Source organism: Alosa sapidissima, chromosome 5 (assembly GCF_018492685.1).
Source record: "Alosa sapidissima isolate fAloSap1 chromosome 5, fAloSap1.pri, whole genome shotgun sequence".
NCBI classification, from domain to species: Eukaryota; Metazoa; Chordata; class Actinopteri; order Clupeiformes; family Clupeidae; genus Alosa; species Alosa sapidissima.
Genome location: NC_055961.1, coordinates 5,363,967 through 5,387,847, shown reverse-complemented (window position 1 = coordinate 5,387,847; position 23,881 = coordinate 5,363,967). Strand labels below are relative to the sequence as shown.

Genomic DNA, 23,881 nt, shown 5'->3' with positions numbered 1-23,881 from the left:
CCTGGGCCGGTCGAGTTCAACGTTGAGTTACATTCTGACCAGGGGACTATGTAGGTTTGCTGGGCCAGGGTGACCCTTGCACACCTTCCCCTCCAGTATTTCGGAAGGGTGTTTCGCAGTCCCCATTGTCTTCCACAGGCCCACCATAAGTCTGCCAGCGGAATATCCCGTTCGTTCATCCAGTTTCCACCCAACATCGTGATGTTTGCTTTGACTCCAATCCTCTTCCCGCTCTCGCTCCTCTCTACTAGGCGAAACAAGTAGCTGGTGGATTCACGGACCCACTTTGCTGTGCAGCGTCCTTCAAATGCTCCTACATCCTTCGCGCTTCTTCTGACCATGCCTTCATTGGGGGGTACTTCAAAGCATTCAAACTCTACGTCTTCTGGTATTTCATAGAGGCGGTGTGTTTTCCTTGCTACTCTGGCTCCTATGCCTGGGTAGTCCTTTTCACATCTCGCCTCATTTTCTTGGGTCTTGTGCGGTCTCTTTCCTTCTTTTCTTTGTTCTGCAGATGAGGGGCCTATACCAGTCCCCCACTTACGTGACTTCTCACTTCCTAATTGCTCAAGACATGCAAAGGGAGACAGCTTATCTTCCTTGTACTGCCTTCCCGATGCTCGATATTCCGCATCCTCTTCTCCAGTTCCTGGCGCTGGTAGTATGGCCAGCTTGGGTCTCACTGCTGAGCACACATAACACCCTCCTTCTGGCCTCACTGTCTTTGCTGTGTATTTGGCCCATTGCATCCATGAATTGTCCTCCCACGCCTCCAGAGCGCTTATTGATCTCTTCCTTCTTCTTTTGGCCTGAATCCCATCAGTCTGGTTCTTTGACGGGTTTTCTGGAAGCGTGCCTGTACTATTTACATTTTTGCTCTCATTCTTGCTTGACGGGTTTTCTAGAAGCGTGCTTGTACTATTTACATTTTTGCTCTCATTCTTGCTTTGAGTCGTTGCACTGTCCAGCACCGGAGTCGTTGCACGGTCCAGCACCGGGATGTATTCGTTACTTCCCGATGCTTCTAACTCTAGGGTGGGCATCTCATCTCCTGATCCCCCTACGTACAGAATATTGTCCATGTTTAGGGCACTGTCGTTGAGCAGCTCCTCTCCGTCCCATTGCAGAGCGTTATTGGGGGCGGCAGTCCGTACCCCCTCCGTCGCTCTCGTCGTCCTCTGGGAATCTCTGGAGAGGCCAATCGATGGCCTCCTCGAAGCCCCCAGTCCAGTGGGCATCGGGGGAGTCGTCCAGGCCGATCCCTCGGAGTACTCGTCTTGTCTCCCGGCTGGTCCCTGGGTGGCTATCCCCGAAGTGGGGGCCACCCGTGGTGTGCCCTGAGTCCGTCGGCCTTTCCCCAGGCTCCGCAGGAAGTTGCGAGCCCTGTCGAGGAGGTGTCCGGGGAGGAGGCGTAAGGACAGCGGGTAGCCTGAGCGCGTCGAGGGCCTCGGCAATCTCTGCGGCGGATGGCTGTGCTCCAGTCTGGTCGTCAGCGGGGGCGTTGGCTGGGTACGGGTAATCCCAGTCGGCGTAGAAGTCCCCAAAGTCGATGGTGTCGTTCCCTTGCTGGTGTGGTGGTGGCGGTGGCGGCGCCCCTTCTTCCTCTGGCCTCCTCGGCGTTTCTTCGGCGTCACTCCCCGCGAGGCCGGGTGTGGTCGTGGCCCGAGAGTGGGCTGTGGGGTCAGCTGGTGGATCACCGCTGGTTGAGGTGGTGGCAGGTCTGGATACTTGGGATTCGGGAGTGGCTCCCACTTCAGGTGGATGTCGCCTTCCCATCCTCGAGCCTGGCTCGGCTCCAGCATCGCCAGCACCTGTAGGCATAGATAGGGGAGGGAAAACAGCAGGCACCCTAGGTACATTCCGCCCAGGGTCATCAGCAGGAGCCGGCAGTATCCTCCGCCTCGTACTCCTACGCGCACCTGGTCCTCCCCTTTGTTCCCCACCACCATCATCCTCCCCGGGGGAGCCTGGTGGGGGTCCTGGCGGGCCCTGGTCCCCGTCATCGTCTTCCACCTCCTCTGGACCTCTCGCTTCTTCTGGTGGCACCGCCCTGTAACAAGAGTTAAGGTGATACCACAAATCTGATCCTTGCACTCTTACCGCCCGGGGGGTAGCCTGGGTCACTCGGTAGGGCCCTTCTGCCCTGGGGTCGAGACACGATCTCTTAAACACTCTCAGGTACACCCAGTCTCCCACTTGGATCGGTCCGGGCTCAGTCCTCCGCTCCCGAGCTCTTTCTCTTCTCTTCTGCTCGTTGAAAACTGCCCTGTGAACTTGAGAAAGCTGTTTAATGTAACTGCTTACTTCCTGTTCTAGAATTTCCAGCGGAGGCCTCTGATCCCCTCTGAACCGTGGTGTGGGCATTGCCCGCCCCGTCACCATTTCGTGCGGGGTCAGATGCGTGGTTCGATTTTTTTCGCAACGCATTTTCATCAGCGCGATTGGCAGCGCGTCAACCCAATTTAAGTTTGGCAGATTTGGATCGTCATGTGCGCTTTGGACGATCTTCGCTATCTTATTTTTCAGCGTGCCGTTTGCCCTTTCAACCATCCCCTGAGACTGCGGGTGGTAAACACAACCAAACCGAGTCTTGATGCACAGCGCCTGCGCAATCTTTTTCCACGTGTTGGCCGTAAACGCTCGGCCGTTGTCGCTACTGATTATTTCTGGGATCCCAAACCTGGGTATCACTTCCCTTGCTAGGAATCGAATCACCGTTTTCTCATCCTGCCCTCGGCTTGGACAGGCTTCTACCCATCGTGAGTAGCGGCATATTATCACCAGCACGTGTTTGTACGCGTTTACCGTTCGACCCATGTCGATGTAGTCCATTACCAGGTGTTTGAACGGTCCCTCTGGGAGTGGCACGTGTCCCAGGGGCCGTGGTCCTATGCCTATTGTTATGTTGTTTCTGTAATTGTGCGTGGCACAGGTGTGGCAATTTCTTAGCACGTAATTGATGCGATCTTGAAGGTATGGGGCCCAGAACCCCTTGTCAAGTATCTGCCGCTTGACCTCCCCCCTTGCGCAATGATCCACATCATGCGCATCATGAATGAGGAGATCAAGGAGCCTACTTGGGGCCACCACCCTTCCATCATGACTCCTCCACACCCCATTCCTGCCTTTCGACGCACCCCTTTCTTCCCACAGCAGTGTTTCGGCACGCGGTGCCTCACTCTGTGCGTCTTTGATAGCGCTAAGCGTGAGCATGGGATCCACAATTCTAAGCGTTCGTCCGTCAGGCAAGGTTCGAACCACTGGGGCTTGTATTACTGTGTCGGTTGCCGTGAAGAAGCGATCAATTACGCCTGGCGAGTACCTGGCTTCACACGGCTTGTCCCCGCACTCGGGGCAACTGGCCCTCTGGCATAGCGCGCAACAGACGGGATCTACCTGGTGCTTATGGTCGTCATCGCACCATTGGGAGCACCACATACATGTGTTGTAAGGGTAGGGGCATTTTGTGGGGCAGGGCACGCTGTGCCCCGTCCTGTTGAGCAGTATTTTATGTGGTTCGTTATCCTGTGGAGATTTAGGGGCGGCATTTGACCTTCTAGCCTCCAACGCCGCTTCCTTTGCTGCCTCATCTGCCTGTGCATTCCCTAAAGTAATGTAGTCCTGTCCCTTACAATGTGCTTTGCATTTGCATATTGCCAGCGTCTTTGGACGCATCATCGCTGCTAACAACAACTGAATCTGCTCCAGATGCTGGATGGGGCTCCCATCCGATTTCTTGAACCCTCTCTGTTTCCATTGAGCGCCGTGCACATGGCAGACGTTGTGGGCATAGGCGCTGTCCGTGTGTACGGTTGCATCCTGTCCCTCCGCCAGAGAGCACGCTGCTGTCAGCGCCTTCAATTCAGCTAGTTGCGCTGAACATGGTTGTGTGCATGGCTCACTCATAATTGTCGCAAATGTTTCTGGACCTGTCATCTGCACTACGCTGAATCCTGCATGTGTCCTGTTGTCATAGTTATGGCTAGAGCCGTCCACAAAGTAGGTGATTCCCTGTCCTAATGGCTCGCTCTGCAGGTCTTCCCTCAGTTTTGAGAAGGCGATTGAATCAGCCACGCAGTCATGTGGCTCGCCCTCATATTCAAGTGGGATGAGATCCGCCGGGTTTCCTGCTGTGTCACATGCCTTTATGGTGACATCTGGGCAGAGTGACAGGTTGTAATACCTCAATTGCCTCTGAGGCGTCACACAGAATTTCCCTTGTTCCACTAACTGTGCTATTGCGTGACTGGTGTGTATCACCACTGGCCATCCCATGGTGATGTTAGAGGCTTTGACGTAAGCCGAATATACAGCTTCAAGACCCTGGAAGCATGGTGGGTAGCCCTGGGCCACCGCATCCAGCTTTGAGCTGTAGTAGGCAATTGCTTGTTTGCCGCGTCCATGGCACTGTGTTTGTGCCATGATTGCGGTCATGTATGCGTCTTTTCCTGTTTCCTTCCTGACCGACACGTACAGATAGAAGGGTCTTCCGTAATCCGGCAGTGCAAGTGCCGGTGCTTGCTGTAACTCTCCTTTGATGCGTTCAAACGCCTCGTTTCCGTCCATTGTCCATGTGAGACGATTCCTCAGGTGGCTGGTTCCAGCCTGCACGATCATGGCTCGTAGTGGGGCTATTTTTTGTTCATAGCACTCCACCCAGTCGCTGCTGAAACCTATGAGTCCAATGAACGACATCATTTGCTTCACCGTGTTTGGCTTCGGTGCCTTGGCAATTGCCTCAATGTGTTCCGGGGCGATGCCCTTGTGCCCATGTGAGATCCGGCGACCTAAGTAGATCACCTGGGGCTGTGCAAATTGTAGCTTTTTCCTTGATGCTTTGTACCCCCCTTCGGCCAGGACGGTCAGTACGTGGACTGTATCCCTTTCACACGTTTCCTGGTCCGGTGAGCATACCAAGACGTCGTCAACATACTGCAGAATCGTGCTTTGGCATGTGATGTGCTTTAAGTCCTCCTTGAGGGCTTGGTTGAAGATGTGCGGTGAGTGCTTGAACCCTTGTGGGAGCCTTGTGTACTGGAACGTCTTGCCCTGATACTTAAATGCGAAAAATTCCCTACTTGCGGGGGCCACTCGTATTGTGAAAAATGCTTGAACCAGATCAATGGCGGAGAACGTTGTTGCACTTGCCGGGATGTTGGTCATTAATACGTTAGCATGTGGGACGTCCGCCGGATAGTCCTCAATGCGCTCGTTGACGGGCCTGAGGTCCTGGACCATTCTCCATCGCACTCCATCCGCCTTTAGCACGGGAAATATGGGTGTGTTGCACCTTGCACTTGGGACTTCCTCTAAGACTCCTGCTCCCAGGAGGTCTTCAATTGTCCCTCTTATCCCTTCAGCTGCCTCTGCTGAAATGGGGTACTGTGACTGGAAAGGCAGCGTCGCTCCTGGTTTCAGCCTGAACTCCACAGGGCTTGCTGACTTGACCAGCCCTATGTCCCCATCTCCTTGTGACCATACCGCAGGCGGCACTTTTCTCAATATTCTCTCTGCTCGTTCGGCGTCTGTCTCTGTCGCCTCTTGCAGCATCATCATTTTCCAGGGGGTCGGTCCCGGCCTCCCTGTCTTCTTGTCCGCCTCGCCGTCTAGGTAGTACTTCTTATATTCCTCCCATTCTAGGTCGGACTTGTCGATGGGCACATGGTTCTCCTTATCCCAGCATCGATATCCTGCTCCTCCCAGCAGGCCATACATGCAGTATGGGTTGCCGTAGGGGCATCCTTTGACGTAGGGTATGTCATAAACCTTCTCCGGGAGATATACTGCTGGTTGTGCTTCCCTTTTCTTTGGGCACCATGACAGATGTCGCATGTACATGCTCCATTCCGCGTCTTCTTTACTGAACGGTACATGTCTCGTTTTGTCCCAGCAGCGGCGCCCCGCTCCTGGGAACAGGCGGTAGAGGCAAAATTGATTCCCATATGGACATCCTTCAACATAGGGTATCTCCTCTCTCTCCTGCGGTTCTGTGTCCATGATTTCGATTATCTGTGGGACTCCCCACACGGTGACTGGGTTGTCCAATTTTATCCTGAACATTGGCTCCCCTCCTTTACTGATAGCCGTTTGGAGTCGATCATTTCCTGTGTCCTTCCACTTGACGCACAGGGCCTTGAACATCACTGGGCCCATCTCTCTGGCTCTGTGGCCTCTGGCCACTCTTAGAGTAATGTGCGGCCTTGTTCCGGGCATGTCGAAGATCAAGCCTAGATCCCATCCTTTCGCAAATTTCACCTCAGCGGCCACTCCTTCCTTGGCCACCACCAGTGCGTGCATGTCGAGTGGGATGCGTCCCCACTTACTCACGTCCCTATGCCATCTTTCCTCTCTTTCCTTGCTTGGCGTTTGGTCGAATTTTATCGTACAATGAAAAGGGCATCTTGGCGTCCTTAGTCGAGCATGAAGGCTGTTTATTTGGAAAGCATACTCGTTGTAGACTACTCGCTCTATGCTTGGTTCCAATTGTCCAATCCAGTAGACCTGGTGAGTTTCAGTTTGAGTTGGGGCACTTATCCTTAGGGCCATTTGGGTTGCCAGCCCTGTTATTTGTACTCCTGTTGGGGAACACTCAATTTGGAGTCTTAGGTCGCACAGTGCGTCCCTTCCCAATAGGTTGACGGGCGTGTGCTCTGCTATTAAGACTGGTATCCTGATTTCCTTGTCTTCTATTTGGATCGATACTGGGGCCGTCATTGGAATTAGCTGCGTTTTTCCCGAAAAACCCACTGTCTTCATAAACTTTCCTGAAGATCTGGGGAGGTGTTGGGCATCTTTTGGGTGAAGACAAGTATATGTTGCCCCTGTATCCACTAAACATTCGACTTCCATGCCCTCGATTAGAACCTGCAGCATTGGTTCTGCGTCAGCTCCCCTTGTCAGGGCGGGGAACTGACCCTCCCCTGGGTTTTCTGGGCCTCGTCAATTCCAGCTTCCCCCGTAAGGGGAGACTGGGCCAGAGGGTCCCTGCATTTGCTGTGGGGCTCTCCCTTGTTGGGGAGCATAATTCCCTCCTTGCACTTGTCCTTGATTCGTCTGTCCTCCTTGGTTGTTCTGGCCTCCGGTCTTCGTCGGGCAATCCCTGGAGATGTGTCCCGTTCCTCCACACATCCAACATTGAATGCTGTTTCCTTGGCTCTGCTGGCCTTGGTATTGTCCCCTTCCATAGCCTCCTCTGCCTTGTCCACCTCTTCCCTGGCGGAATCCTCCTCTGCCTCTTGGCTGGTACCATTGTTGTCTCTGTTGCTGTTGTTGTGGGGGTCCATATGGCGCTTGTTGCCATGTTTGCATCATGGGCTGCATGGGTTGTGGCTGCATCATTACTGGTTGTTGCACCATAGGTTGCTGTACTACCGGTGGTTGTGGCTGTGTGGTAGGGGCTGTAGCGGGCATTACCGGAGCTTGGGTAACTGCCTTCTTTGCCCCCTTTGCCTCCTGGAGCTGCACATGGGTCAGCTTCCTTATTGCTTCCTTCTCCTGCTGCTCCTCCTTGTCTTTCCCTTGTCTGTACAGAGTTACATGGTGTACCACTGCCAGTCTGAATTCTTCCTTTGGCATGGCTGCCAGACGCCAGTCGCTTTCCAACTGCGTCCTGACTTCTCTTGGTAGCGCGTCCATAACCGCTCTTCTGAACTGCATGGTGAGAGGACCGGAATCTTCTGGTCTTTGTTCCATCCTTATCGTCCATTCCTGCGCTGCCCTTTCCACGAAGGCTGCGGGGTTATCGCTGTCTTTGAGTTTCTCTATCCAGACGGCTGAGGGGCTGTAGTGGTTGGGGTAAGCTGCCCTTAGGGCCTTCCACACGTCGTTCCGGACGCTATCGAAACACAGGGCGTCTCTGCTGGGATTCATCAACCGCCCTAGGTTTTCTCTCTCTAGTACCGCCTCTGTGTCAGCCTTTCCCAATATCAGGCCGAGCAGATATTTTATATCTCCTACGGCCAGGTTTCGGCCTTGAGTTTCTGATTCTAGCCGACTTATCCATCTACCCGCTCCCTCATGCAGGACAGGGAGCCGTGAAATGAGGCCATTCACATCTGAGTGGGTCCATGGCTGGTAGTGGGCCGTTTGGTTCTTTGTTATTAATGGTGCCATCACAACCGTCTCTTCCTCATCCAATTCTTCTGGGATGGCTTCCATTCTTTCTTTTCCTTTCCGTGCCCTCTCTCTTTCTTTCTTTCCCTCCTTTTCCAGTTTTTCCAGCTCCTTCTTGTTTTCCTTTAGGCCTTTCTTGACTCCCCCTTCAATCTCGTCGAGCCCCTTTCGCACTCCTTTTCTGATCTCGTCCAGGCCTTTCTCCACTCCTTTTTTCATCCTGCTGATTCCAAACAGTCCTGTGGCGAGCACACTGGGTGGGATCATCACTGGGAGTATTCCGGCCCGCCCTCTACATGTCTCTGTTTGTCGCTGGTGGGCCCTCACACCCTTGTCTCCTTTGAACGTCCTTCCGCAGCCGAGACACAGTGAGGGGTCCTCTCCCCTTTGACCCTGTGGCAGTTCTCTCTGAGTTTGCTCTGTGAGGAACTGTTCCACGACTTCCAGTCCTACCTCCTCTTCCTCCGCTGACTCATAGTCCTCTCCTGAGCCAGCTTGGCTGTCTGCTTCGTCCGTACCTTCCTCCTCTTCTTCCGCTATCGTGGTTGGACTGCAGGTCAGTTCGAAGGTCAGTCGGCGGGCCCTCCTCTTCTTCTTCATCTCTTCCTCTCTGAGCCTTCCTTCTTCTTTCTCTCGTGCTCCCATCTCCTCCATTCTTTTCAGGACTTCCGTCATTTCTCTTTTCAGGCTTTCGCCGCAGTTCCTGTAATCCTTTTTATACCTGGCATGTTCTGGCGTGCTTCCTGGGCCTGTCCCCTTGTCTTCCCACTTCTCCATCTTTGTTAACTCCTCTATAATCCCTTCGGCCAGTTCTATCTCCTGTGATCCGATCTTTTTAGCGGTTTTCAACTCCTTCAGACCCTTTTCCATTCTCTCCATTTTTCCCTCATACCGTTCTTCAACCCTCTGTTCCTCTCTTCTTCTGTTTCGGCGTCTCTCTTCCGCTTGCCTAATGGCTTCTTCCACTTTCCTCCAGCACATCTGGGTGTATTCCTCGAGCTTCCGCCATGACTTTCTACACCCCTTCTTCACCGGTTCCCGGTCCATCTGTGACCTCACCCAGGCCAGGGTTTTCATGGCCTCTCTATCTTGGGCTTCTCTTTCTTCCTCCCCTGTGGCCTCTACCCACTTTCTCATGACTGCCTCCAGGTGGTCCCACAGCCTCTCATACCATTGTCCCTGCTCCTCTTCTCCTTCCTCAGGGGCTTCTTCCTTCCTTTGGCCTGGAGGGCGTAGGGGCTCGCTTCCTCCAGCTTCTGGATCACCTGCACGCCTCCTCTGGCTCTCCCGACAGAGTTCTTGGGGGCTGGTCACTGGAGATCCGTCTGTTTCCCGGTGGCCTCTTAGGCTTGTGTGGTAGTCACTCACCACCTGTTCTTCCAACTCCCTTGCAGTTTTCCCTTCCTCATCCCACTCTTTTTCTTCACCTGGTTCTGTCCTTTCCAGAAGGTGTTCTGGGAGCGTTTCTCTGGTGGGGGATGATGGTGGCGATGACTGTGCGGACGCCGGTTGGGAGGTTGATGGTCTCGGCTGGGGGTTGGCCTGTTCCCACCTTATTCTCTTTACTTCTTTCAGCACCTCCGCGCAGGTCCCTTCCAGTGTGATCCCCTTCACCACTAGTGGGGCCTGTACTGCCAGGTGCACCGTTGGGGCCTGTGACCCATATCCCGGTGCTTGTATTGCCCGGGTCCGTGGGTCCCTCTCTTCCAGGCGCCGGATTATTTCCCGCACGTTGTCCTCCTCTCGCGGCACCTCCGGGTACAGCTTGTCCTTCTCCCTGTATGGGGGAGGACGCAGCTCCTCCATGGGTGGAGCTCCTGGCTCTGCTGCTTGGGTTGGGGCGTCCAGCTCTTTCTCTGTGGGCTGTGATTGGGGGCACTTCTCTGTGGTGGGCGTTTCAGGCGGCGTGTCATTCTGGTCCGCCCTTTGCCTTCTCTTTCTCTCCGATATCTTAGCGAAGGCCTCCAGAGTTTTCAATTCCTTCTCTCTCTTTTCCTGCCTCCGTGGGCCTTTGTCATAACCCTTGTGGTTCATGATTTTTTTCCTCATTTGGGCGATTATTGTCGGGTTGAGTGACCCTTCTTTTGGCCATGCTGTGTGGTCTCCTTTGTATCTTAGGAACCACTTGTGGTTGATGGTTTTTACGTCCTTTTCAGCGATGGCATTCTCCCTTACCACTTCCTCCAGAGGTGTCATTGCTCTGGTTGCCATTTTTCTTAGAGGTCGTTGTCTTCGGTGGAATGGGGATTTTTGCCGTAGTCTAGTTCGTTTATGTCCTCCCGGTCAGTGCAGAACAGGCGATAATCCTTTTCGTATTGTCTTTTTCTCTCCCTTCTGTATCTGTTCTGGTCTTTTTCCTCCCAGTCCAGTCGTAGGTCGCTCACCAAGTACAGTACAGAGTTCTGCACGTCGCCCCACTCCTTGAAGACAGTATTCAGTTGGCCTCTCCTTTCTTCAAATGCTTCTCCTCTATCGTTCACTGCGCTTACGCTCCACCCGTCACTCCCGTGCTCGGAGATTCTTATTGTCCACTTCTCTTTTATCTTCAGGTCACCCGATGTAGCCTCTCCTTTACTTCCGGCTGCTTGGGGCTGTGGTTCCTCCTGTATCCTCACTGGTAGGCTATTAGGGGTTAGTTTACTCAACAAAGCAAGCGTTGCTTTTAGGTCTATGTCGTCTCGATACTTGCACCTATACGGGAATTCGCACTCAAAGGGGGCCTCTCCCACGTATCCTACGTATTCTCGGCCCTCTCCGTCTCTGACGCTTGTCTCCCAGTCGTGTTCGTCGTATTCAACGATATCTATGGCCCAGAGCACGCTCTGCTGTCCCTGTTCCATATACTTTCAACGTTTCTCCTGGACCTGCTTAATAGGCTTCTATGCTTTGCTAATCCGATGTATCGCTATCGTCGCTCCTTGTGTCCATAGGTGTCCCTAACTCTAACGGGTAAGCTCTCCCTATCAGATATTCTATTTTTTCTAGTAGCTCTGTGTAACTGTGGCACCGATATGCTCCGTTCACGAGACCCTCTCGGTTTCTTGTAAATATGCACCACTTATTATCCTGTAGCCGAATGAAAGTGATATGCCACTTACTTTCTAAGTTCATTCGCTATTTATGGGTGCTACTCTGCTTTTTTCTCTAGTCCCTGCTTTTATCTCAATATTATAACTATCCTTCCTATTTTACCAACGTTATTGTATCAGTGGGGGCTTTGAGTCCTTATCTTTTCTTTTCAATAATACTTTTTCACTCAAAATTATCTTTTCACCTTTTATTTTGCTTTTACAAAGTACATTTATTGACTTTATTTTCTCTTTATTTTATTGAAGCAGGTACAACACTTTCAATTTAAGCAAAGTTAGCGGATTACAAGTTTTTTCTAAGCCGTTACTGTGGGGTTTTATTCAGTTCAAGCAGTCGTTATGGAGGCCCTGCAGCAATGCCTCCCCTTCTTATCTATAATCTCTACTTGTCCTTCTCCTTCTTGCAGCTGGGGAATCCCTCTCCAACTTGCGCTTCCTTCCCTCAGGTGGGGCAAAGAGCTGGTCAACCACTGGCCTTGTGTTCACCCCCACAAACTTTCCCACCTGCTCTATTACTGTCTGCAGTGCCAATGGTGCTACGCTGGTGCCTAGTCTTGAGTGGGTTCCTCCGTATTTGTCACGGTGGTCAACATGAACTGAATATTTATCCCTAGTGCTTCCTTCCTTGTTCCAGAACACTGATACTGATAAAGACTCTCTCATAAAATCGGCCAGCCTTCCTCTATCTCGGCCAACTATCTCTTTCAGTGCCTGTTCTATATCCTGCACTGGCTGGGGCTCAGTCGGGCCGTGGACCTCTTCCTGCTGAGGCACAGTTGGACTGTAGCTTGAGTTAGACCGGGGGTTGGTCGGGCTATAACTTGTAGAGGGCGGTGAACTGTATCGGGGGGTGGCTGGGCTGTTAACTACACGGAATGGGCTGCGAATCAGCTGATGGGACACGGTGTTGCCTGGATAGGGAGTTGGAGCTCTCACTAAACCCCCTTGACCTGACTCCTGGTGTCCCTCTTCCTCTGACCCTAGGCTGCTGTATCCTGTCTCTGGTGGGGCACTTACTTCCCCTGGATCACTGTCTGCCTCTTCCTCTCTCACACTACTGTTTGGAGTGAACTCTCCTAGGGAGTCTGTGTCTGGTTCTTCCTCACCTGAATCATCAGAAATTTCAAAGCGGTAGAGGACTTTTCCTAGGGTCTCTGGCCTATGGTCTCTCACAATCCTAAGCTTGGGCAATATTGTTACTCTAACAGGGGGCTCGGGGGGGGCATCTGCAAAAACCTCCAACAACTGTAACAATCTCCTTATGTCCAAGCTATGGTTGTTGTGCAACTGTCTTATGAATATTGCAGCCGCAACTTCTATCATGTGAGTTTGACGTCCGTCTGTTAGTGTGGCGATCCTCCTTCCCTCGCCGAACTCTTCTACCTCAAATTTGTATGTGCGCTTGTCTTGCATCTATTGTGGGCCCATGCCCAGGCGGTCAAAAAGAAAACACAACGGCGCACACTCAGTTTTTACAGAAACAACAGTAGATTATAATAAAATGTATTTTGTTCATTACCCTTTGCTCAGGACAGTTTCACACATTCAACTTACAGCTAATATTGCAGTTTTTACCTATTAACCCGTTCCTTTTCTCTTAAACACACATATATTTTAGGGCAGCCCGTGCTCCCTTTACACAAAACACTATTTTAGTTTTCTCCTTGAAAACTAGATTTCCTCCTTGGAAATTAAAATACTATTTTAGTTTTCTCCTTGAAAACTAGATTTCCTCCTTGGAAATTATTACATGGCCATTTAACTCAGTTTTCTCCTTGAAAACTATTTTAACCGGTTCACAAAATTACAAAATGCTTTTTAAGATCAACAGTACAACCCAATCTCTGTCTGGTGTCTCCACTATTCTTTTGAGGATTCAGGTTAGCAAACCTTCCCGGCCTACCCACCGACTCCCACAGTACAGTTCTCCCTAATAATAAGCAAAGTGCTTACCTTTTTTGGGCCCGGAGAACTGCACTGGAGAAGTCTGCTTCACCCGGGGCGGAACTGCTTCCCTTGTTGAATCCTTTCAAATCTCGGTAGGAACCTCCAGATCTGTCGTGGAAATCATCCACTTCCAAAAACCTCCAATCCAACTAGCACTCTGATGTCAAAGACCCGAAGGAGAACACCAAGACGAGAGAAGCTGAAGACTGTTGATCCTTTATTCACCGTATTGCAGTGATAATACAATCCTAACAGCGTCAGGACTGGACCGTCAGGCAATAGAGTGGTGAGTGGCAGCTGCTACCCCGATGAGATCTGATCTGAATGTGCCTGAGCTCTCTCCTTTATACTCTCAGGGGCCTGAGAGGCGTTCCTATCCCCAGGAACGTCACCAGGCCCCTTTTAGCCAATCAGAGCGTTTTGGGACTTGAGATATTGGTGGAAACTCCTCCTCATATAGACATTAAAAAATGTGTGTTGCTAGGCAGAATACATGTGTCCAGGTTCTATGTGTAATCTGTTGCCAGGCAGGGTACGTTTTGATTTGGTTCTATGTGTCACTTCAACATCTGGTTTCACTTCCTCTCTCTGGAAGTCCCTGCTTGTCCTTTTCTGCTAGCCCCTTCTATTTCCACTCTTTGACTTCCAGTAAATGTTTTGCATACCAGCCACTCTTAGCCTTTTGACCGTTCCAGTCTCATGACTTCCAGTAAATGTTTGCATAACAGGCAGACTACATGTTCCAGTACATTGTTTGCATAACAGCTGCACAGACTGCCAGTAAATGTTTGCATATTAAATGGAAGGTCTCCTTAATAGACCAGTACACACACAAGCATTATTATTAACTGTGTCATTATTAAATGTGTCTAGATAATATCACCACACTTTCTTGAATTGTAATGGAGCAATGTCATCCATAATGTTTGCCATTTTTGCATTAAAGTGATCAAATAAGTCTTCTACAGAGTCTGACAGTTGACTTGACTTTAGTGAAAGTGCTTGCTCAAAGAGAGCACTTGTCTGATCATTTATGATTCTCCTTTTTACAATCATAGCTGTGTTTTGAGTGTGTGGGGACATAGACACATCAAAGAACACGCAGAAATGATCAGATAAGGCCAGGTCTTTAACAGCTGTAGAGACATCGAGACCCTTTGTGATAACAAGGTCGAGGGTATGGCCGAGAGAGTGTGTTGGCCCCTGTACATGCTGTGTTAGGGAGAAAGTATCGATTAGTGCAATGAATTCCTTGGCGTAATTGTTTTCAGGATTATCCACATGCAAGTTTAGATCCCCTGATATAATAAGACAATCAAACTCTATGCAAACGACTGATAGCAGTTCACCTAGCTCTTCAAGAAAAACTTTTGCTGAATGTTTTGGAGGCCTGTAAATTGTAATAAAATCTGACAATTTTGTCGAGAACAACTCCTAGATTTCTTGTAGTCCTGGTAGGTGAAACAGACAGGGAGTCAAATTTGATGTTGATGTCATGGTGTATGGTAGGTTTAGCTGGGAGGACCAGCAGTTCAGTCTTTGAGAGGTTCAGCTGGAGGTGGTGTGCCTTCATCCATGTAGCTATGTCTGAGAGGCAATCCAAGATCCGTGCTGAAACCAAGGGGTCATCAGGTGGAAAGGACAGATAGAGCTGTGTGTCGTCTGCATAGCAGTGGTATGAGAAGCCATGCGAACGGATAATCTGTCCCAAGGAGGTGGTGTAGATAGCAAAAAGAAGGGGGCCCAGCACTGAGCCCTGGGGGACCCCTGTGGTGAGATGGTGAGGTGCAGATAGCTGACCAAGCCATGATACGTTAAACGAGCGTCCTGTGAGGTAGGATTCAAACCAGGAGAGAGCAGAACCGGAGATTCCCATGTTAGCGAGTATAGAGAGAAGGATGCGGTGATTAACCGTGTCAAAGGCAGCCGATAAGTCAAGCAGAATGAGTACTGATGACCGAGCAGTCGCCCCGGCTTCTTTTAAGGCTTCTGTTACAGACAGCAGAGCCGTTTCGGTAGAGTGGCCGCTTTTGAACCCAGACTGATTTGGATCCAGAAGGTTGTTCTGTGAAAGGAAGTCAGAGACCTGTTTGGAGACTGCTCGTTCAATGCCTTTGGATAGGAAAGGCAGGAGTGAGACAGGGCGGTAGTATTAATAGTCACCTTACCAGCCAATCAAAAAACAATACTTCTTATCTGCAAAGGATAAGTGTTTATAATGCAGTTGGGGAAACTCTTAATGAATTAACATCAATAGTTGTAGGTGTGGTGTTCTGAACACAGAAATAAGTAAAGGTGTTAGTTTTGTAGTTGTGCGTGCTCTGATTGGTTTGTTCACAGAAGTATAAATATGAGTATCAACCTCAGGGGCGCCCTATTGGTATTGTGTTGTTGGCTAGATAAGTGGCTGTGTTAATAAAAGCATACTTTTGATTTCGTACAATGCAGTGTGCTGTTCCAGTTGTCTACTTAAATAGTTTTAGAACATTTTATTAGTGTGCAATACATGACAGTAGGCTATACTGAAACTTTAGAAAGGCATGACCACAGACATGGATGTCACACAAATGCATCACACTCAAATGTGATCCACCTTACTTTTTTTTCTTTTGTTACTCACTTGATCAGGTCTGGGATCGTGATCCTTAGATGAAGAGTCTGGCTCAGTAACCTGTTGGTGTTATGGAGCCCTGGGGCCTCATGTACAAAGCTTGCATACGCACAAAAATGTTGCGTACGCAATCTTTCACGCTCATGGTCGGATGTACTGTATCAAGACTAAATGAGCATGAGAATGTGCGTTCCTCCCAGGTTTCTCCACGCCAACTATATGTGCGGCGTACGTATTGTTTTTGTCATTTGGCGACACTTACAGACGATGCATTGAAATTACATTAGGAATTGTTCTTCGACCCATCGCACTACACACGAAAACCCCCCAAAAATGTCAAATCAATCAAACAATCAATTAATAAATCAATTTCAATTATTGAAATGTTATTGCCACTCTGGGCTTATGGGAATAACCTATCATCATCCTGTGCAATTAGCTGAGAATATAAAAGTGTGCACAAAATGGTCGCCATGGTCACTGATGTCAACTGTCAGCGCCATGGTCTCTCTGTACCAAAAGCTGCGGCTACCATGCTAACGTTAACCTGCTGTCCGCCTTAACCAGCGGCAGTCTGCTCCGCTCATGACAAATTAATGGTGGATTTATGGAGGTTTTTTTCCTCAAAAATCGCAACGGATAACCATGGTCAAACGATGTAAATGGTGGACGTGTAATACCGATAGCCCCGAGAGACTAGAAAACGGGGGTATACCGGTATTTCATCAACAGTAGCCTACAGGACGTCTCTCGCGTTTGCAACAGCTGGAGGTAATGTCAACAACATGGGCACAGTAACTCTTATTCTAGCTAGTAATCTTTTTCTAGCTGGCATGAACATCAATGCCAGCACTGTGATTTGTGTCCTCCACTTTAAGCTCGTCACCTGCTGTATGTATTTTAAAGTTTTGAATATACCCATCCATAGCATGATTAAGTCCCTTTTGATCCTTTATCGCCAAAGACGTCTTCAAAGCCTACTTTGATATACCGTCAGCTGCCATTTTCCATATGTATTTCTAATCAAAGTCTGGTTTGTTTGTCCGAGTTTCTCACGGTAACAATGGGGGGCAGGGCTTAGTAAATTGTTTAACCACCACTGTGATAGGCACTTAGGACATGGCTTATGACCCCCCCCCCCCCCCCTACCTAAACATTTGTACCATATTTTCCGGACTGTAAGTCGCTCTGGAGTATAAGTCGCATCAGTCAAAAAATGTGTCATGAAGAGGAAAAAAACATGTGTAAGTCCACCGGAGTCGCATTTCGCATTTATTTCGAAATTCATTTCACACAAGACCAAGAACAGACATTTAATCTGGATAGGCAAGTTATTTACTGTGTAATTTGTTAGCTAGATGCTAGCGATTAGCAAACTGCCTGGGTGCCTGGGAAACTGAATAGGCTAAATTACTGTAACATAACAAGCCAGCCAGTCACAAGCCTAGAGCGCCCTCTCGCGGCTGTAGACGATAATGTTACCTTCGTTCATTTTTCGTTCATGAATTCGTCATTCAGCAGGAATTAACTTTTCACAAAATGTTAAATTATATATATTTTGATATATCAGTCGCACCAGAATATAAGTCGCAGGACCAGCCAAACTATGAAAAAAAAGTGTGACTTATAGTCCGGAAAATACGGTAATAGTCTACACTTCTCACATGCTCTGCTAACTATTTCCTGAGGGGGACATTGGCCTAATTGTCTGAAGATATAAAAACCATCCGTTGTGCTTTTGGCCAGCTATATAGGAGACAATGGGCTAGTAAATTATAGAAAAGTTCAAGGAATGAATAGAAAACAATTTTCCTTCATTGTGCTCCTGAGTGACATCGGTGTTTCCCTCACCTGCCGACATTACACCGGAGAGGACTGTCGCCCACCACCACTGCGACTCAAATGGCGTGACTTCAGGCAATTCCGTTCCGCTGCCCATCATGCCCACACTCCGCCGATGGTCAGCAGCTCAGCGTTTGACCTCCACTTTGATGTCCAACCATTTTTTTTTATAATGCACTCACAGTGCGGTTCTCGGAACCCACTGCATTTACAGCCTGTTCCACATTGTCCCACTTGAGTTTTTTACGTTTCGTGATTATCCCGGAGGACAGGGTGCCAAATAAAATGTTCCTGGCCTCCACCTCTGAAAGTAGCCCCTCGACTTCGCATTCTGAGAATTTTTTTTTTGTTGTTGTTGCTGCCATTTTCCGACGAACAAGAGCAGTCACTTAGGCCTAGACCTATTAATTAGCATATTAAAATTGGTGTAATTGTGGGTGGAGACAGGGTGGAGTGTCGTGCTCGTGCATGTGCGCTTAATTACACGTTAATTGGGATGTACAAAGAAAAGTTGCAAGGATTGCTGCAGTTTATCTGATTTTTTTCTGCATGCCCTACGTACCAGGTTTTCGCGTACACAATGTTTTAGTAGGAATTCCACGCAAGTCTTTGTAAAATGGCCCTGACCTGGTCTCACTGTCATGCTCTGATACTGCGTGCTTTATACTGAATCTAAGTAGAGGACAGTGCGGGATAAGAGCCAGTGTGAAGTTGACAAAGGCAGAAAAGGCACAAAAGAGAATCCTTCTAGAATTCTACGCGAACAATCTATATTTCAGCGTTCTACAGTCTATGGAAAAAAATCCCTGAGGGTCACCGTCACATCATTTATTGCCAAGTAGGTTTTCATCTACAAGGAATTTGCTTTGGTCTCAATGTGCATGACATATACAATACAAATATATAAAATGAGTTTACAAACAAACAGAAACAAAACAAAAAGCACAAAGACACAGACAGCCATTCGCGGCGCCGTGGCAACTACATGACACACAAGACAAAAGATGCCAGACAGAGCAGCGCGATCACCATCGCACCCTTGACATATAACAAACAATGAACAAATAACAAAAAGCAAAACATAAAAAAAAATAAAATAAATAAAACAATAAAAAAATCCATGTTAATGTAGTCAGGCAGCGCAATTCAGTGTGCACATCACCTGTGCTCAGTGATTACATACACCTGTGCTCAGTGATTACATACACCTGTGGGTGCGGTGTGAAGTAATGGCTACGTAACTTCCTCCTGGACACATTAAGGGATGCTCTAGCAAATTGTTTGGAACGCATGTTGCCGTCGCTGGTAGGAAAGGACCATTTGTCTATTGCATCTTTTGTGGAGAGGTTGTGCCAGAACTACACGCTGGGCATTGCTCTAACAGTAACTCGTTTCCAAGTGTATGGCTTCAGCAGGCCAGTCTTAAGTGCCTTCCTTTCTACTAAGCACCGCGGCTCTACCGAGTCTGTCTTATGTCCAGCGGACGAGTGTTCTCCTGTGGCTACTAGGGTGCACACGAAAGCTGACGTGGTTTGTGGCAGATTTTTTTTTGAAGATGTCATGTGTTGCCAGGCAGCAGCCGAGAGATATATGTAGTAAAGTTCATGAAGAGTTCATGTGCAGCCAGGTGGCCAGGCAGAAGCTGGGGGAGGATGTCATGCATGTGCGCGAACGTGACACAGGCCTACTGGGGATTATTTAATAATTTTTGTGGCAGCTTGGTGAGCTCATCCACCAATATAATTTATTGAGTGTATACTGATTGGCTACAAGGGGGTCTGCCATTTACATAGGGGGCAGACACCCGGCCAGGGTTGGCCATACGAAAAAAGGAGGTGTTTTGATAACATACAAAAACTTTCCCCAAGAGGAAAATCCTCAGAACGTGCGCACCTTCTCCCCAAGGCCTGGGTCATGGAGTCTCTGCTGCAGAGGACATCCATCATTCACAACTCCTGCCTGGCGACACTTAGTCTCTGTGCATTTTTTTTTTCAGAGCTGTACCCAGCAGGACTTGTGAATAAAAGGCCACAAGCGGCCACTTCTCATCTCAGACCGTTCTCCGCTGGTTTTTGTTCAGAGTGCTAAGTTAGAGTTAAAAGTTAGTGATTTTTTTTCCACAACAGGTTCTCTCCTCCATCCCTGTTCTCTCCTGGGTCTCCCTCTTGTATGGCAGGCAAGGCCAAGATCACAGCAGCAGTTGACCACGTGTTAGCTTGACTACTGTTTTCCCCTGTATATGTTGTTTTGGGTTAACTAGCTAGTTGTGTTTACAGCCACCACTATTGTGTGAGTGTTGATCCTAGGAATGGTTGTTAGCGCCATCTGTCAGTGACATGTTGTGTGAGTAACCTACTGGTAGTATTCCGCCCTTAGTTTGCAGTGTGAACTGAGTGTAGCCTCGAACTTATTTACTCATATAAGCTTGTTCTCTGTGTGATTTATCCTGTCCGTGAGACATTTGCTGTGTTACATTGGTGTGCAAGTGTACTGTGTGCTCACGTATGGTTGAGTCAGTGTTTGCCAGAGGTACTCTAGCAGTGTTTTGATAGCTTTCCTGGGATTGGCACCTTGTCTCATGTGTTTCCTTATGTTGTTTGTTTCTTTTGTGTTATGTCATCCATGCTTTGTACCCTTGCTTCTGATACAAACCTAAGTCACCAAGACACGCAGACATAAATAAAATATTTATTGATCGTAACAGCCTTGTTTGCATCCATTTACTTGGATAGCCTCAGAAGTACTAGGTAGCAGTTACCAGTGGTTAGTGTACTTCTGCTTAGCATAAGTGTGTAGATCTTGTGTACTGGGGCCTAGCCCTGGTTACATTAAATTAGTCCAACCGGCTGAAAAACACCATTCAGTTCATTGCAACGAGAGCGAGACATTCGGAGCAAAAGGAGTTGGTGTGTGGTGAAGAGTGGTGATGCTTGAGTAGACTGCTGGAAGGTGCTGTGCTGTGTAGTAGGCCGTTGGCAGGCAGCGAGCAGGGCAGCACCAGTGTTTGTAGCCCGCGGGAAGATGCGACCAGAGCAGCAATGTAAATAAGGCTACCACCAGTGTTGGGAGGGTTACTTTCAAAACGTATTCCGTTACAGAATACAGAATACATGCCCAAAAATGTAATCTGTAACGTATTCCGTTACGTTACTTAATCTGAGTATATATATATATATATATATATATATATATATAATACTGAATACTTAGATTACTTCCGCATTGAATTGCATTTTATAAGTGTAGGAATGCGGCCATCAAATCCTGCTTAGGCCTACTACTAAACAGGCCTATTCTGGTGTGTTCTTCTGTTCCAAATGGCTGAAGTGTTAGGCCCACATAGGAGAATGTAAAGTCAACTAAGCTACCTGATACAACTTTAAAATAGCAAGGTGACCATTAAAACTACAGCAGGCGACTAGGCTAATTAAAATAAACAAATAAATAGGCTACTTTAAGGGCGTAGCCAGAAATTATCGATCCAATGTGTGTCTCAATTGTCCCCCGCTGACCACCTCACACATTTCTCTAGATTTTGCAACGACCTTACATGACACAATGCAATAAAATATGCCAGTTTTTAGGACACAGAATAATGTTTGTAATGATACCAGTTACGTTTAACAGTAACATAAGTGTAATGAGCTATTCATTGTCGAAGGTGCATGGTGAAGTGAAATTCTTACTTTGGAAAAAAAAAACATTTGCCGATATCCTTGGATGGGAGATACTTGTGTCGTTCAAATTTTCCATGATCAAAGAGGGCACTAATACGCATGCATAGCAAAAATCACAAGTTGGGCTTGCTGTGCAAGCAAGATATTTAAGGTGTCTCAACTGTACACATGTCTCAACTGTACTCAGTCTCAGTCTACGGCAGGGGTCCCCAACCTTTTATGTACCATGGACCGGTTTGATTCCTATTTTGTTTTCACGGACCGGGGGGGGGGGGGGGTGGGGTGGGGTTTGGGGGTTCCATGTTCCATATGTGTTGTGCATGCATTACTTGAAAAGAACTAACTCCAGTTATGTATGAACAGTGAAGGTAACGATCTCTTGTGAAAAACGTGAACTTGAAGAAGTGAAAATTGAACAATATGAACTATGAATATTGAACAACTTGAAGCTACATCTATAAGTGTGAACATGCTTAACAAAATATGGGAACAAAACATGGGAACTAAACGTGCATTACGAATATAATCAGTGGGAGCCCTGCTTGTTTCCCTGCAACAAGAAGCTTCCATCTGGGGGTGATGGAAGACAGTGACACCCTCAGTGTGTTTGAAATGTCCAGTCGATTGCGCAATTTGTCTAGTTGCAGTCATTGCCGAAAACCCGGCCTCGCATACATACGTGGTGGGAAACGTTTTCAGCGCTTTTACGGCTATCTCGGGATATTCTGCTTTGGTTTTGATCCAAAAACCCGCCAGAGAGGTTTCCTTATACATACTCTTAAGACCACCGTCATTTGCAATTTCGATCAACTGCTCTTCCTCCTGCGCTGACAAGTTAGGACTATTCGGGATATTCACAAATGGGTTGCGGACCCACTCATTGGTTTGCCGTGGATCTTTGGAGGATGGGAAGTAACGCTCAAACTCATTTGAGAGCGCAACAAGGTGATCGCGCACCAGCTGCGAGAGAAAGGGCCCTGCCTCAGTCTCTCCCAAAACTCCCACTACTTTTTGGAACATATCAAATACACCCCGGTCCACTCGTCGTCCCTACAAATCAAGTTTGGCTTTAAATGCAGCGACTTTATCTGCCAGTTTAAAGACAGTCGTCATTCTCCCCTGGAGTGACAGGTTGAGGTTATTAAGCAACCCGAATATGTCACACAGGTAAGCGAGTTTTGACACTCAGTCCTCATCACTAAAATGTGCAGCTAACGGTGACTTTTTTTCTGCTCTCGCAACTCAAACACTCTGGCCAGTGGCCTGCTAAAGATGCTTGTTTTTTGTTGCTCATTCTAGCAGTTTAGCTAACTTCGTGTGACACTACCGTTCGCCAAGAACTGATCAAGTGAAGTGAGCTGACCTGAGGCTGCGCAGCGCTGAAGGCAATATGTAAAAGTGTTGAAGGCGGGACAGACAGACGTAAGAAAATAGACCTTGCAAAATGCAAACATGCGTGCAATCAAACAACTGCATATACTGTAGGCCTATGCCATGTAAAAACGTGACATTATTGCGAATTAAATTTAGTTTAGTAGGCTACGGCCCGGTTAGGAATGTCCTGCGGCCCGGTGGTTGGGGACCGCTGGTCTACGGTGTGCCTGTGAGATTTTTCGGTGGCATCAACCCAGTAGGCTACAAGTGAGTTGCGCATATGACAGGTGGAACGCAAATGACCTGTAGCCTACATGTAAACACTATGGGCTAGGCTACTGTATATCAGTGCTCTCAAAATGAACGTGATCGCGTAATGACAATCAAAAACCGCACGTTAAAATATGCTAGGCCTACTCGCAAGAATAATTTTTCAGAGGCTGCACCATATAATTCATTTTAAAACGTAAATGTAGATCTAGAAAAAATAATAATCAATAAAGCTATTTTAAGTTAGAATAAAAAACTTGCAGTACTAGCAGTGCCTATTTTAGAGATTGGTTTTATTGTAGCCTAGGTCTAAATCAACACGTGAACTTATTGCTTAGCAAACTCTAACCGATTGGCCGAAGTAGCCTGAGCTATTAATACTTGGGAAAATATCCTTTGAACAGACATCAGGAACCACGATCAGTGAGGAACAGGAGTTACCTCCACTTACTTTACTCAATTTGCTGTGCAAACAGTCATTTCAGGGTCTCCGATGACGCTTCCATAATGTGCGCTGGCTGCGTTTTGAGGCTAGTGCAATGGACTTGTTCGACTTCGGCTGAGTCTGACTTGGTCTGGCTTTCTACCTAAACGTGATCTTCAGAGGCTAGCCGGGAGGAGCTACAACAGAGGGCAGCTCATCCCGGACAGACAGGCTACAGTCTGGCTGACGTGACTCACGGGAGATATCGCGGAATGTTGTTTGCAATAAACACAGCAGAACTTTCATTCTTACTCATTAAAATGAGCATGATGACTGACGAAATAAATTCTTATGATGTAGTTTAAATAAACCACTGTTGTCATACAGTTAACAGGCCTGCATTGTAGCACATAAATTCAATATCAAGTGTTTCCCCTATATGTGTGTCTATCTATTTAGCCAACAGCAGAAAATAACAGAATATCCAAACGTTTTCAGTAGGCTAGCCTACCATTGTTGCAGAAATCACGTATTA

The 23,881-nt window shown here is 48.2% G+C and overlaps 1 long non-coding RNA gene across 1 annotated transcript; it reads right to left on the bottom strand.

The window, feature by feature from the left end:
- Window positions 1-14,118: 14,118 nt before the first annotated feature.
- Window positions 14,119-20,756, bottom strand: LOC121708404. Its single transcript, XR_006031639.1, has 3 exons — window positions 20,659-20,756; window positions 18,961-18,966; window positions 14,119-14,130 (listed from the first exon to the last, which is right to left on the bottom strand). It is a non-coding gene; the product is annotated as an uncharacterized LOC121708404 (long non-coding RNA).
- Between the last annotated feature and the right edge of the window lie 3,125 nt (window positions 20,757-23,881).